Raw genomic sequence first — 14,037 nt, forward strand, 5'->3', positions numbered from 1 at the left:
CGGCCCAGGGCATGATCTCGCGTTTTGTGGGTTTGAGCCCCGCATCGGGCTCTGTGCTGACAGCTCAGAGCCTGGAGCCTGCTTCAGATTCTGTATTTCCCTCTCTCTCTCTCTGACTCTCCCCTGCTCACTCTCTGACTCTCAAAAATAAATAAAATGTTAAAAAAATTTTTAGGGGCACCCGGGTGGCTCAATCAGTTGAGTGTCTGACTTCGGCTCAGATCATGATCTCACGGTTCGTGGGTTCGAGCCCCACCTCGGGCTCTGTGCTGACAGCTCAGAGCCTGGATCCTGCTTCAGATTCTGTGTCTCCCTCTCTTTCTTACCCTCCCCTGCTCGTGCTGTCTCTCTCTGTCTCTCAAAAATAAATTAAAAAAATTTTTTTAAATTTACCATTTTAACCATTATTAGGGATATAGTTCAATGGTAAAATAATATTTTGGTTATTGTGCACCATCACTATCATGCATGTCCAGAAATTTTTTCACCTTGCAAACTCTGTACTCGTTAAACATTAATTCCCATTCCTTCCTCCAAGCCCGGGCACCAGAAACCGCCATTCCACATCCTGTGTCTGTGAACCTGATGACTCTAGGGACCTCATGTAACTGTAACTGTGCCACATTAGTCTTTTTTGTGACTGTCTTATTTCACTTAGCATAATCTTTTCAAGATTCATCCATGTTGTAGTACATGTCAGAATTTCCTTCCTTTTTTAAGACTGGATAATATTTCATTGTCTATATATACACTCGCTTTGTTTATCCATTCACCTATAGATGGACAATCAGGTTGCTTTTACCTTTTGGCTATTGTGAGTAATCCTGCTAAAACATGGGCGTATAAATATCTCTTGTGTCTTTGCTTCAATTCTTTTGTTTTATTGGAGATTTATTTTACTTTTCTTTTTAGCGCACGAATAGGGTTTGGGGCAGAGAGAGAGGGAGAGAGAGAATCCCAAGCAAACCCCACACTCAGTGTGGAGCCCTATGCAGGGCTCAAACCCACGACCCTAGGATCATGACCTGAGCAGAGATCAAGAGTCTGACGCTCAACTGACTGAGCCAGCCTGGCGCCCCTCAATTCTTTTTGATTCCAGAAATGGAATTGATGGGCCATATGGAAATCCTAGCTTTGATTCTTTGAGGAACTGCCATACCGTTTCCAATAAGGGCGGCACCGCTTTACATTCCCACCGGTAGTGCACAAGGGTTCCCATGTCTCCGCATCCTCCTCCGCACTTGTTATTTTCTGTTAATTAATTGATTTATAATAGGCATTCTAATGTTTCTCACTGTGTTTTTTTTCTCTTTTTAAAAAGTTTTGAAACTTTAATTCCAATATAGTTAACATGCAAGGTTATGTTAGCTTCAGGTGTACAATATAGTGATTCAACAGTTCTGTACATTGCTCAGTGCACAGCATGAGCAGCATACTCTTAATTCCTTTCACCGACGTCACTCATCTCCAACCCACCTCCCCTCCGGTAACCCACTGTTCTCTATGCTTAAGAGTGTGATTCCTGGTTTGTCTCTCTGTCTCTTTTTTCCCTTTGCTCATTTTTTTCTTAAAAAAATTTTAATGTTTTATTTATTTTTGAGAGAGAGAGAGAGAGAGAGAGAGAGACAGATAGACAGACAGTGTGAGCAAGGGAGGGTCAGAGAGAAGGAGACACAGAATCCGAAGCAGGCTCCAGGCTCTGAGCTGTCAGCACAGAGCCTGATGTGGGGCTCGAACCCACGAACTGTGAGATCATGACCTGAGCTGATCATAATCAGATGCTTAACTGACTGAGCCACCCAGGCACTCTGTTTTTTTTTTTCTTTTTAAAAACATGTTTATTTACTTAATAGATATATAGAGAGAGAGCACACAGGGGGAGAGGCAGAGAGAGAGCATGGGAGAGAGAGAATCCCATGCAGGCTCCATGCTGACAGCACGGGGCTGGATCCCACAAACCGAGACCATAACCTGAGCCAAAATCAAGAATCCGATGCTTAATGGACTGTGTCACCCACGTGCCTCTTGTTTTGTTTCTTCCATTCCCCATATGAGTGCACTCGTATGGTATTTGTCTTACTCTGACTTGTTTAGCATTATACTCTCTAGCTCCATCCATAGTGTTGATAATGGCAAGATTTCATTCTGTATTGTGGCTGAATAATAGTCCACTGTATGTATATTATATATACTACATCTTTATCTGTTCATCTGTCGATGACCATTTGGGCTGTTTCCATAATTTGGCTGCTGTAAATAATGCTTCAAGAAGCATAGGGTGCATGTATCCTTTTAAATTAGTGTTTTTGTGTTTTTTTGGGGGTGAATACCCAGTGATGCAATTGCTGGATTGTAGGGTAGTTCGATTTGTAATTTTTTGAGGAACCTCCATACTGTTCTCCACAGTGGCTGCACCAGTTTGCAGTCCCACTAACAGTGTGTGAGGGTAGCTTTTTCTCCACATAGCTCCCAACCCTTGTTTTTTGAGTTTTTCATTTTAGCCATTCTGACAGGTGTGAGGTAATATCTCATTGTAGTTTAATTTGCATTTTCCTGAGAAGTGATGTTGAACATCTTTTCATGTGTCTGTTAGCCTTCTGTATGTTTTCTGTGGACTCAGTGTGGCTTTTTTTTTTTAAGATCTTATTTTTAAGTAATTTCTACAGCCAATGTGTGGCTTGAACTCCCAGACCTGAGATCAAGAGTCACGTGCTCTACCTACTGACCCAGCCTGGCACCCCTGGACTCGCTGTGGTTTTGACTGAATTTCCTTAATGATTAGTGATTACTCTTTCTCTAGTTTCTCCAAGTAGGAGCTTAGATTATTAGTTTTAGATCTTTCTTCTTTTTTCATATGTGTATTCAATGCTATCAATTTTTCTCTAAGCACTGTTTTAATGCCTCCCACAAATTTTGATGTTTTGGTTCCATTTTCATTACAATATCTCAAAATAACGTCTTGAGACTTCTTGGATCCATGTATCATGAAAAAATGCATTGTTTAGGGGGCGCCTGGGAGGCTCAGTTGGTTAAGCTGCTGACTTTGGCTCAGGTCAGAAACTCGCGATTGATGAGTTTCAGCCACGCGTCAGGCTCTGTGCTGACAGCTCAGAGCTTGGAACCTGCCTTGCGTTCTATATCTCTGCCTCTCTCTGCCCCTCCTCTTGGCATACTCTGTCTCTCTCTGTCAAAAATAAATTTAAAAAAACATTCAAAAAATAAAAATGTGTTATTTAATCTCCAAATATTTTGGGATTTTCCAGCTATCTTTCTGTTATTGATTTCCAGTTTAATTTCACTGTGGTCTGATAACATAATTTATATGATTTCTATTCTTTAAAACTCATTTAGATCTGCTTTATGGCTCCGATGTGCTCTATCTTGGTGAATATTCCATGTGAGCTTGAGGAGAATGTGTATTATGCTTTTGTTGTGTGAAGTATTCTGTAAATGCCACTTAGATCCAACTGACTGGTGCTGTTCAGTTCAACAATATCTTTATTATTTTTCTGTCTGTGTGTCTCCATGTGTCCCTGTGGGTTCTCTTCTTATTAGGATGTCAATCATTGGATTTAAGGTCCGCCCTAACCCAGTATGACCTCATGTTAGTATAACTAACTATATATGCAAAAATTCCTATTTCTAGATAAGGTTACATTCTGAGGTTCCTCGTGAGCATGGGTTTTGAGGGGACATTAATCAACCCACTGCACTTACCACCACATCAACAGACTCCAGTATAATAAAAGTGGATTATGACTGGGGCACCTGGGTGGCTCAGTCCGTTAAGCGCGGACTCTTGGTTTTGGCTCAGGTCATGATCTCACGATTCGGTAGGTGGGTTCGAGCCCGCATTGGACTCTGTGCTGATGGTATGGAACCTGCTTGGGATTCTCTCCTCTCACTCTACCCTCACTCTGTTAGCTCTCTCTCTCAAAATAAATGAATAAACTTAAAAAATAAGTAGATTATGACTGAGAGCTGCAAGACACAGACTTTATTTAAGAAGGAGTTCTGAGGGAAACCCAAAACAACAGAGGAGGAAAAAAAAATGAAGCCAGGAATCTCAAGGAAACTGAAGTCCTGCCCCGACAATTACAGCAAACATCAGACATAGTCTAGATCCTCACCAGATTAACATAACGTCACACTAGAAGCCTGATTCAATCGGGTCCTGTTATCACACACATCGTAACCAACCTTTGACAAAAAATTGCAAGCCAAGCTAAAAGTCTACACAGTGGTCTGAAGAGACGAGGCAAGCCTCAGAACCAGACTCCGATATGACAATGGTTTTGGAATTATCAGGTAGGGAATCTAAATCAACTGTGATTAATGTGTTAAGGGCTGTAAAGGAAGGAGGCAGCAGCCTGCAAGAACAAACGGATAATGAAAACCGACCGGAAGCCTGGAGGGGTTGGAATCTTCTCACTGCTCCTCCTCCAGGGTAGATAAGGCTCTGGGTAAAGCAGTTTCCCGGGATTCAGGCTTTTATTAAAGAGAACGGGATGCTCTGGTCTTTCGAAATGGTTACTTTCTCCTTGAGTGTGTTTGAAAATGGTTACTTTGCCCTCCCCATGCCTGATGCATGGAGACTTTTTCCCACCTTCACAGTGAGAGCCTGGTGGGGCTGCTGGAAGTAAACCCCAGGAAAGGATTCCAGGGGCTTGGGCCTGTCGGGCGGGTCCACACTCCGCCTCCAGCAGTTCATCAGACTGCTGGGGGGTTCCTTCAGATTGCCGGCTCCGATGACCACGTCTCTTCCTGGTGAGTCTCAATTCTCTGTATGCGCCCCTCTCTCCAGACTTCAGGCTGGTGGTCCGTCCTATGACCTCATTTCTCCAACGCATCTAAGAAAAGCTGTTGATTTTCAGTCTGTTGACTGTTTCTCTCTTGAAGTTAGAGGGAGTTGCCTTCCAAGCTCTTTCCATATAAGCGTTGTCTTGTGGTGGCTTTTTGTTATTACGAATTACACAGTTTTGCATTGGGATTCTATCTTCCTACTAATTCTGTTTTTTTTTTTTTTTTTGTAAAGGCATTTCTGCCCTTCTGTTGAAGACTATGGGGAAACAATATGGAGTAACAAAAATAAGAAACATGAGGTTGTAAAGGCCCAGAATCTTATAAACTCTAAGGACTTTGTGGTCTGTGATTCAGACTTCCCCTTTAGAGACTTGAAACCTCAGTCGCTGCTCGGGTATCTGACCTTTGGGACGGTGGCCACCTCTCTTGTTCTGCTGCCAAACGTTTCTTACCCCGGCCTTCTCAAAAAGGGTTTCTTGTGTGTTTCCTTGTCTTGCTGTTACTTTGTAAAGTTTGAGGTCCTGGGCTCAGTCTCTGTCCTTGAGAGCTAGCTGTCTGCAGTCTTGCACAAAACCAGGCTGTGATTAGGACTCTGGGAAAACGGACCATCAGTCGAACTGGATTCTTTCCCCCAGCTGGTTTGGTGTAGAATGAATCACCTAGTCACGAAACGGCCACTTCCCAGCACGTAAGCCCAGGCGTGTGTCCACGTGCTGACCCTCTGGGCCTGGCTCTAACAGAGACAGACGGCTACAGGGAAGAGCTTTCCTGAAGCCCTCAACTAGAATTTGCCCAAACCGTCAATGCAGGTTCAATGTAGAAAACTTGGGAAATACAGATAAGTATAAAGGGGAAAATAAAAATGATCCGTAATCCCGTAGTCACTATGTTTATTCTTCTGGCATTTTTAGGACGCACAGCTGATACTCGGGGAGAAGGGTGAGGGGTTCTGCAGGAACCAACACCAACCAAGGACGGATACTGCCAGAATTGCCATATCTGCATACAGAAAAGGGTGACACAGTGGCTTAGGAAAGTGACTGGGCCGCGACACAGCCTTTTTGCTCAGTTGTGTCTGGGTTCCAAGTCTCAGGTCACTTACTGGATGACCTTGGGCAAGCTGCCTCTGTTTCAGCATCCTCATCCGCAAAATGAGACTAATACTAGTTAGCCCCCAGGGAGGTTGGGAGTTAATGAAATGATCCTGTATACCCCAAGTGCTTTATACAGGGCTGGGAGCAAAGCGCTCAGGAAGTGGATCGGCTGGAGGGAAAGAAGCATGAGGAGAAGGAGCTGGAAACCATGTACCGACATTGTGCCTGATTGTACTTCCAGCGGAGTATTTCCTGCTGTTTTAAATGGGATTTATGACAGTTAGAGACGCAGGTTTCAGCTTGTTTTCACAGACAGCTAATGCCAGATAATAAATAAAGAAGGGATAATAGAATCGGATAATCACCATTCTGCAAAGACGCCCATAATGACAGATTCCGTCAACAGCATCAACAGATGCTAAAGCCGTTGAGTGACGTGCTGTTGGGTACGGGATGCTCACACGGCGTCGGAGTATCTTTTGGCAGATTATGTATCAACAACAATAGAGAGTTCTAACTAAACAATCAAAATTAGATTCATAAATAACGGGACAGACTAACATTATGTGCCTCCTGATGTGATCCATTAGGAAAGGACACCACCTCACCACAGTAGCATCAGATCTCAAATAGCTACTCCGAATTACATCATGAGGATGCAACTGGGCACACAGAGATTGAGGGATAGTCCACGAGTCTCCTGATGAGTGTCAATGAAAGACCAAAAAGGTAGAAGGACAGTGTGTGAACCTGGATTCGACGTGGTAATTTGTTCAAAAAGGATATAAATGACATTGAGGAGGTAATTGGGGAGCTTTGAATAAGGACGGAGTATTAAATCATATTGTTGTGTTCCTGCTAAATTTCTTGGGTGTGATGATGGTATTTTGATTATATAAGAGAATGTCCTTCTTTTTTGTAGAATCAAGTGAAGTATTTAGGGGTGAAAGTGATCTTATGTCTGCACTTTATTTCCAAAGAGTTCAGCAGAAAAAGGTGCGGGTATCCACGTGTATGTGTATATATACATAAATTGGTGATGGGCAACCAGGTATTGATGGCTTTCAACTTTTCTGGAAGTTTCATATTTAAAAAAAAATGAAAGTTCATAATAAAACCCAGTTTTTGGATGAATGCTAGGACAAGATTTCCCACTGGTCTAGGCACTGGGCCTCCCTCCTAAGGAAAACTAGAGAGCATCTGGTATAAACACAGGCATACTCTTTCCTGGTTACATTTTTGTGTGTGTCTTCTTTTTTTTTTTTAAGGTTTATTTGATTTTTGAGAGACAGAGCATGAGAGGGGGAGGGACAGAGAGAGAGAGGGAGATGCTGAATCTGAAGCAGCCTCTAGGCTCTGAACTGTCAGTACTGAGCCCCATATGGGGCTTGAACTCCTGGACCTCGAGATCAGGACCTGAGCCGAAGTCGGACGCTCAACCGACTGAGCCACCCAGGCACACCTTCTCTGTGCGTCTTCTTTATGGACATCTGGTCCATAAAAGGTGAAGTCTAATCATTCTCTACACACTTGAATTGTCTTTGGTCTTTACAGTTCCAAGAAGATTTCCATTGAGCTAATGTTTCAGAGGCCTGAGTAGCGATCCTACTAACGCGTTAGTATTTGGAAGCTGGGACCGCCTCAAACAGGCTCAGAGGGAGTGCGGTGAGAAGAAGCTTATGTTTATATTGTGGAAATTTCACAATTATGTGGGAAGAACAGGGAGTCTGTGTGACAGCCGCTTTCCTTCTCAGGAACATCGGATCCCCTGTCACACATGCCCCTAACAATGACTCAGACCTGTCTTCACATCAAGGAAGCACAGAAAGTAGTAGGAAGTTAAGATATTTTTTCCTGGGTGATCCCTGAAGAAATAACGCATAACAGTTAGACTACTAACCACGTGGGTTGGTTTGTATTGTCTTACATAATGTCAGTAGCGGACTACGAATTATTGTTTTCGTTGCCGCTCAAAGCAGACGGAGAAGAGGATTTCACAGGAAGGATCAATGAGATGGAATGGCAGCTCTTGGGGACAGAGGCAATTACTGTCCCATAGTAAAGGGATAAGGAGAGTGGAGGGAGTTCAAAAGATGGATCTGTCCCTAAGTGCCACTCCATCAAAGGATGGCACGTTAGTTTCTTCTTGTCTGTCCTTTCCAATTGTTTGGTGACAGTGGCTCCTGGAGGACTCTGTTAAGAAGGACTCGGGTTCAGGCAGCAGGTGCAGTACTGATTAGCGATGTCTGTGTTATGGTTTAAAAAATATTTATTGATTTATTTTGAGAGAGAGAGACAGAGAGGGGGTTGGGGGAGAGGGAGCCTGAGGAGGGGAGGGGCAGAGAGAGAAAGAGAATCCCAAGCAGGCTCCACTTACTGCAGAACTCCACTTGGGGCTCGATCCCACAACCATGAGATCAAGACCTGAGCTGGTCAAGAGTCAGCCGCTTAACCACCTGAGCCACACAGGTGCCCCTGTGTTATGATTTTTGAAAGACTACCTTGGCTTGCATATCGCACTCGCCATCATAGACTTCCCAACACAGACTAAACTGAATGCTTGAAAAACACTAAAGCCTTCAAAAAAGCATTTATTGGGGCGCCTGCATGGCTCAGACCATTAAGCATCTGACTTTGTCTCGGGTCATGATCTTGCAGTACGTGAGTTCAAGCCCCGCATTAGGCTCTGTGCTGACAGCTCAGAGCTTGGAGCCTGCTTCAGATTCTATGTCTCCCTCTCTCTCTCTTTGTCCTTCCCCTGCTCACGCTCTGTCCCTCTCTCTGTCTCTCAAAAATAAACATTAAAAAATTTTATAAAGCATTTATTAAAGTAATGAATATACCATGCCTAATATTTGTGAAGCATTTACAATGGGCCAGGCAGTAACCTCAATGCTTTGCATGTATTAACTTAATGGATCCTCACAACGATTGTTGAGGTAAATGCCATTCTTACCAGGTTACAAACGAGAAACTGAGGCCCTCTTTCTCAGATTTTTGCTTACCTTCTCAGTAAGCTTTTTCTGGCTATTGTATTTCAAATTTCAACCCCCATCTCACGTCTCTGCTTTAACTGTCTCCTTGGCACCTGTCCCCTGCCTGACCTTGTGTATCTGTTAGTTCTTGCCTGTCTTCTCTTATTGGAATGTAAGCTCCTGGAGGGCTGGGATTTTTATTTGTTGGTTGGTTTGGTTTGATTTGCTTATTGCTATATCTCTAGCACCTTTCCTTTCTTTCTTTTTTTTTTTTAATTTTGTTTGCTTATATTTGAGAAAGAGAAAGAGACAGTGCGAGCAGGGGAGGGTCAGAGAGAGAAGGAGACACAGAATCTGAAGACAGGCTCCAGGCTCTGAGCTAGCTGTCAGCACAGAGCCTGATGCGGGACTCGAACTCAAGAACTGTGAGATCATGACTTGAGCAGAAGTCAAACGCTTATCCGACTGAGCCACCCAGGCACCCTCTCTAGCACCTTTTCTAAGTCACTGCCTGACACTTCATTGGTGCTCAATAAATGGTTGAGCAATGGCAGAACGAGGCCTACAGGAATTAACTACCTGTCCCTGAAGGTGACACAGCCACTTAGTGGTGAAAGGGGAGGGGCAGGGGCTTTCTGTTGGGTGATTGAAAAGGATACCAAATATGACCAAGAGCCCCAGGGACTTCCGAGACTCTGAGGTTTACAGATTTTGAGAGGAAATTCGAGAGGAAGGGGCTGGCCTGCAACCAAAGAAGCGTCCAGACTGACAAAGCAGGAGCACCTTGGGCATGAGGGGCCGGGTGGCACACACAGGGGGTCTCCACTGAGGAGGGGTGAGGCTGGTGACGGCAGTTTGCTGGGATGGAGACAAAGGAGGCTTCTGGGGCGGGGGCACCCAGGGCCCTGTGGGTGCCCAGGCTGTTCACACTCATACCCCTGTCTCCACGTACAGGGATTGGGAGATGTTGACTGCACAGAAGCCACTAGGAGGCTTCTGCCAATGATATGGATAGAAGGGAAATAAGACTGTTGTCTGAAAGGTAGCGGTTAAAATCCACATAGCCCCTAAGAGCGCTAAGCAGAGTTTCCTTCTGGAGACCCAATGGCCCCCAGACTAGAACAAGGGCTTGGTTGTCATGGTGAGAACACTGGAAAAGGACACCAGTTATGGATGGGCCATTGCAGCTTCATCTACACTCTGTCTGGGGTGGGCTGGGCGGGGGGCCAGGCCCACCGATGTGCACAGCCTCTCTGGTGTGAGGGCAACTACTGTAGACACTATTGTCAGGCTGTGTAGCCATGGTTGGAAATAGTCAAGGCACAGAACTTGCTCAGAAGCCTTCTGGTTATGACTTCACTTCCTGGGGATCTTGGCTCAAGTGGAAGAGGGCCTTCTCATCAGAAGCCCTCGGGCCTGCAGCCTTGGGAGGTATGGTTCTCGGAATGAGCTTGGCTAATTCGAGCCTCCACATCAGCTCGCTGAACCTCCAGGCCTGGAGGACCTGCCTTGGGAGTCCCCTGAGCACAGGTGTCTCCAGGACCCCTACGAGACAGCCAGCCCTCTCTGCTGGTCATGTGTAGATTCAAACTTACTCACGCTCATGGTCTTTGATGAGGTCTACACTGGGCGTATGTAGCCTGGATGTTTCTTACCTCTACAGTTGCTCGGGTGATTTGCCTTCAATGCCCTTCTTACAGTCCCAGGGACCCAAGAGACACAGACTTTTACCAGGTTCTCTTCCCTGATAGCGTCTGTGAAGCTGTATCAGTTTTCTTTGACTGCTTTCACAAATGACCACATATTTGGTGGTTTAAAATACCACAGATTTATTTTCTTACAGCTCTGCCAGTTAGAAGTCTGACACAGGTCACACTGGGTGAAAATCGAGATGTTGGCAGCGCTGCATTCCTCCCGGAGGCTCCAGGGGAGAACCTTTCCTTGGCTCTTCCGGCTTCCAGAGAATGCTCTGCCTGCAGTTGTTGGCTCGAGGCCCCTCCCTCCATCTTCAAAGCCAGCAACAAGGGTTGGGTCCTTCTCACATTGGACCCCTCTGACTTTCTCTTCTCTCTCTCTTCCACTTTTAAGGACGCTTGTGATTTTATTGGGCCCATCTGGATAATACGAGCTACTCTTCCTATTTTTTAGGGCCAGCTGATTAGCAACCTTACTTTCATCTATACCCTTGACTCTCTATGCCATGGGACATAACACATTCACAGCTTCTGGGAAGTAGTATGTGGACATCTTTGTGGGGAGGGTGTTATCCTGCCCACAGCATCTTCGTGGTTGCCACTGGTCACTTCAGCTGGTGTCTTTCCTTCCTCCCCTCTGGCCACTTCAGAACTAGCTTCTGTGGGGTGTCCGTTCTCCTTGAGAACCCAAGGGTTGGCCCAGGCATCACCCAAATCCCCCAAGACTCAGTTAAAACAGGATGAAAAGACCACCATAACAGCTGGCACCAAGTGTCCTCTTTAGCTAGGGAACATCTTGACAACTGTGAGGGCAGAAGGTGGAACCTGAGGGTAGAGGTGTCAGCGTGACCCTGGGCCACAGCTCAGGGGCTCGAGAGAGAGAGAGAAGGATCAGGGACACAGTGGGGTGAGAGAAGCCTGCCAGAAAGAGGCTGGGACCCACGTGGAAGCTGGCCTCAGGCTGTCCCCTAGGGACAGAGTGGCTGTGGCCATTTTAGCTGGGGCAATGCTTGACTGAGAAGCCAAGGTTTGTGTTTCTGGGCCATGAATCCTCCCCATCTCCCTGTAGCTCCCAAACTTCAGAAATGCTCAGTACACTGATGACTGCCTGTGGGCAGGGAACTTTGGGAAGAGCCTAACTTTGGGAAGAGCCTAATAAGCATGGTGGCCAGAGAGGTTCATGGAGGTGTTAGCCACCCCTGCCTTGGGAACTTGCAGGAAAGCTGGGAAGTCTTTGGCCATCTCCAGTCCATAAGAATAGGATATCCCATGGAGGGCTTTGTTCCTTCCCCAGACCCTTGAGGTCCAGAAGAGCCTAGCTCATCTACAGCTCAAGGGATGGCTAGAGTCCAGTTGACTTCCAGATTTCACAGCTAAAGCCAGGCTGTACCCTCTAATCGTATGTTCCTGAAGGTGTGGGGATAATAGGGCATTCCAATGTGAAGAACACACAAGGCGGTCACCAGTTTTCAGGCTTCCTGTGCCCAAGCTGCCCTCTCTCTGTAGGCCTACTGTCCCCTTGAGGATTCATCTTTGACCATGTGGTCTCTACCTGAAGTCCAGTAACCCCCTCCATCCCCAGTGTAATCTCCTCAGGGCCCAATACAAGGGAGAAAAGTTCTTTCTAACTCTCCCTTCTTAGATTTCAGGTCACTCCAACCTGCATCTGGCACAAAATGGAACTGATAGGTGTTTATGTTCCTTAGGGTCAAAGAGTAGGCTATTATTAAGACTCTTGAAATATGTTGCCAAATTGCCTTCTAGAAATCACCTGAGAACATCCTCCCTTCAGTTCTGCCAGCACTAAAAACTGCCATTGAACAAATCTCTGACAATTTGATATGGAAAAAAAATCTCATTTTCATTTTCAGTCCTTTGATTACATGTGAAGAAAAATACACATTACCTCTTTTGAATGGGATGAGTAATAATGAAAAGCCTATTTCAAATGTCATTAAGTCTCTATTTAGATATGAGACAAAATTTCAATTCATACGAAGAAGGGAAGGTATTGTTATCTGTATGACAGGTTATCTGTATCTGTAGGGAAAGAGGAGGTAAAAAGGGAAAAAACTCAGAAAACTCTGAAAAAAGGGGGTTTTCTCCTTTAAATGGAGTGCAGAAAAGGGAGAGTGGGAAAAAAATTGTACAAATTGCTCTTTCCATGTGATTCTTCAAATAAATTTTAAGTAGTATAACTAAGAAAAAAAACCAAAACAAAACAGAAGAAGCACTGGAAACATGAAATCTAGCGACAGACTCCATATTTGTGGGGAAGGGGTAGGGAATGTGGGTTGGGTCCCGTTCTCCCTGAGCTGAAAATACGAGAAAATCCCAAATGACATCTTGCACCTTAGATGCAGCCTTCCAGGATTGTGCACGAGCTCTGTGATTGCATTCTTATCCTTCGCACTGGAGCGTGGCTGGCTGGCTTACGGCCCAGGTATGGCTGGCTCGAGTTCAAGGCTGGCTGCTTCTGCACACCTCACAATTTCCATTGCATTGTCGTTTCCCACCATTGGTATCAATGCTTTCACTTTGCCATTTTCCATTCACAGTCATAAAACAATAAAGCGAACCTCTACGAAATAGCCCACAAGCAGCAGCACTATGGTGGCACAGACCAAGGGGGGCAGGTGCACTACCCACGGTTGGAAGCCAGGCAGGTGCTCGGGGCCATAGTTCAAAATGTCGATTTGACAGCATGGCTGTCTCTGGATTGGGCATGTGAGAGGGGTGCAGGGTGTTGGCCTGTGTTGTGGACAAGGGTGATGGGGCTGTTGGGAAGTTGAGTATATGAAAATCAAATATGGGAAAGTTGTATATAGATTGGGTCAATCACAGTTAAGCATCATTGACCTATGGTAATTGTTATTTACTTTGTGGGGTTCATTAACATAGGTGACTAAGGTGTTTAGTTGGGAAGCGTGTCTCAAAGAACCCTAATAGAGTCCTGAAATAACTGAGCACCCACCTGCATGGCCCTGATTGGCCCAGGAGGTTCCCCAAGGGTCCGGTGGGCAGTCCTGTTTGCTTGTGTCTCTGCCCGGGCTGCAGCCTGCTTCGGGACCTCAACCTGCCTCAACAGGACCCCGTGCCCAGCTGCCACCATGGTCGGCTTCCACCAACCTTCTTTCATGGATTTCTTCTCTTCACCCACTCCCACTGGCCTCCTGACATCTCAGCCCAGTACTTTAGCGTGCATCTCTTCTGTTAAGGACACTTTAAAAATTTTTATTAAAGTTTATTTATTGTGAGGAGAGGGAGGGAGAGAACGAGTGAAGGAGGGCCAGAGAGAGAAGGAGACAGAGAATCCCAAGCAGGCTTTGTGCCTTTAGCCTGAGCCCGCTGTGGGGGCTCGAACCCACAAACCGTGAGATCATGACCTGAGCTAAAGTCAGACGCTTAACTGACTGAGCCAGGTAGGTGTCCCCGTTCAGGACACTTTTTAATGCAACCACCACGTGCCAG

The 14,037-nt window shown here is 45.6% G+C and overlaps 1 protein-coding gene across 7 annotated transcripts in view; it reads left to right on the forward strand.

Annotated features, from left to right (window-relative positions):
• Positions 1 to 14,037, forward strand: part of GPR55 (G protein-coupled receptor 55) — a 65,009-nt gene that overhangs the window by 20,192 nt on the left and 30,780 nt on the right. The window contains exon 4 of one of the 7 annotated variants that reach the window (XR_003906419.1): positions 12,924 to 13,155. The exons of 5 other annotated variants lie outside the window; for them this stretch is intronic. The gene's annotated coding sequence lies outside the window, so the exon portion shown is untranslated. Of the gene's footprint in view, positions 1 to 6,487; positions 6,761 to 12,923; positions 13,156 to 14,037 lie in introns of those variants that run through there. One more of the 7 variants, XR_003906415.1, reaches the window with a different exon arrangement.

Source organism: Suricata suricatta, chromosome 3, assembly GCF_006229205.1.
Source record: "Suricata suricatta isolate VVHF042 chromosome 3, meerkat_22Aug2017_6uvM2_HiC, whole genome shotgun sequence".
In the NCBI taxonomy this organism is placed as follows: domain Eukaryota; kingdom Metazoa; phylum Chordata; class Mammalia; order Carnivora; family Herpestidae; genus Suricata; species Suricata suricatta.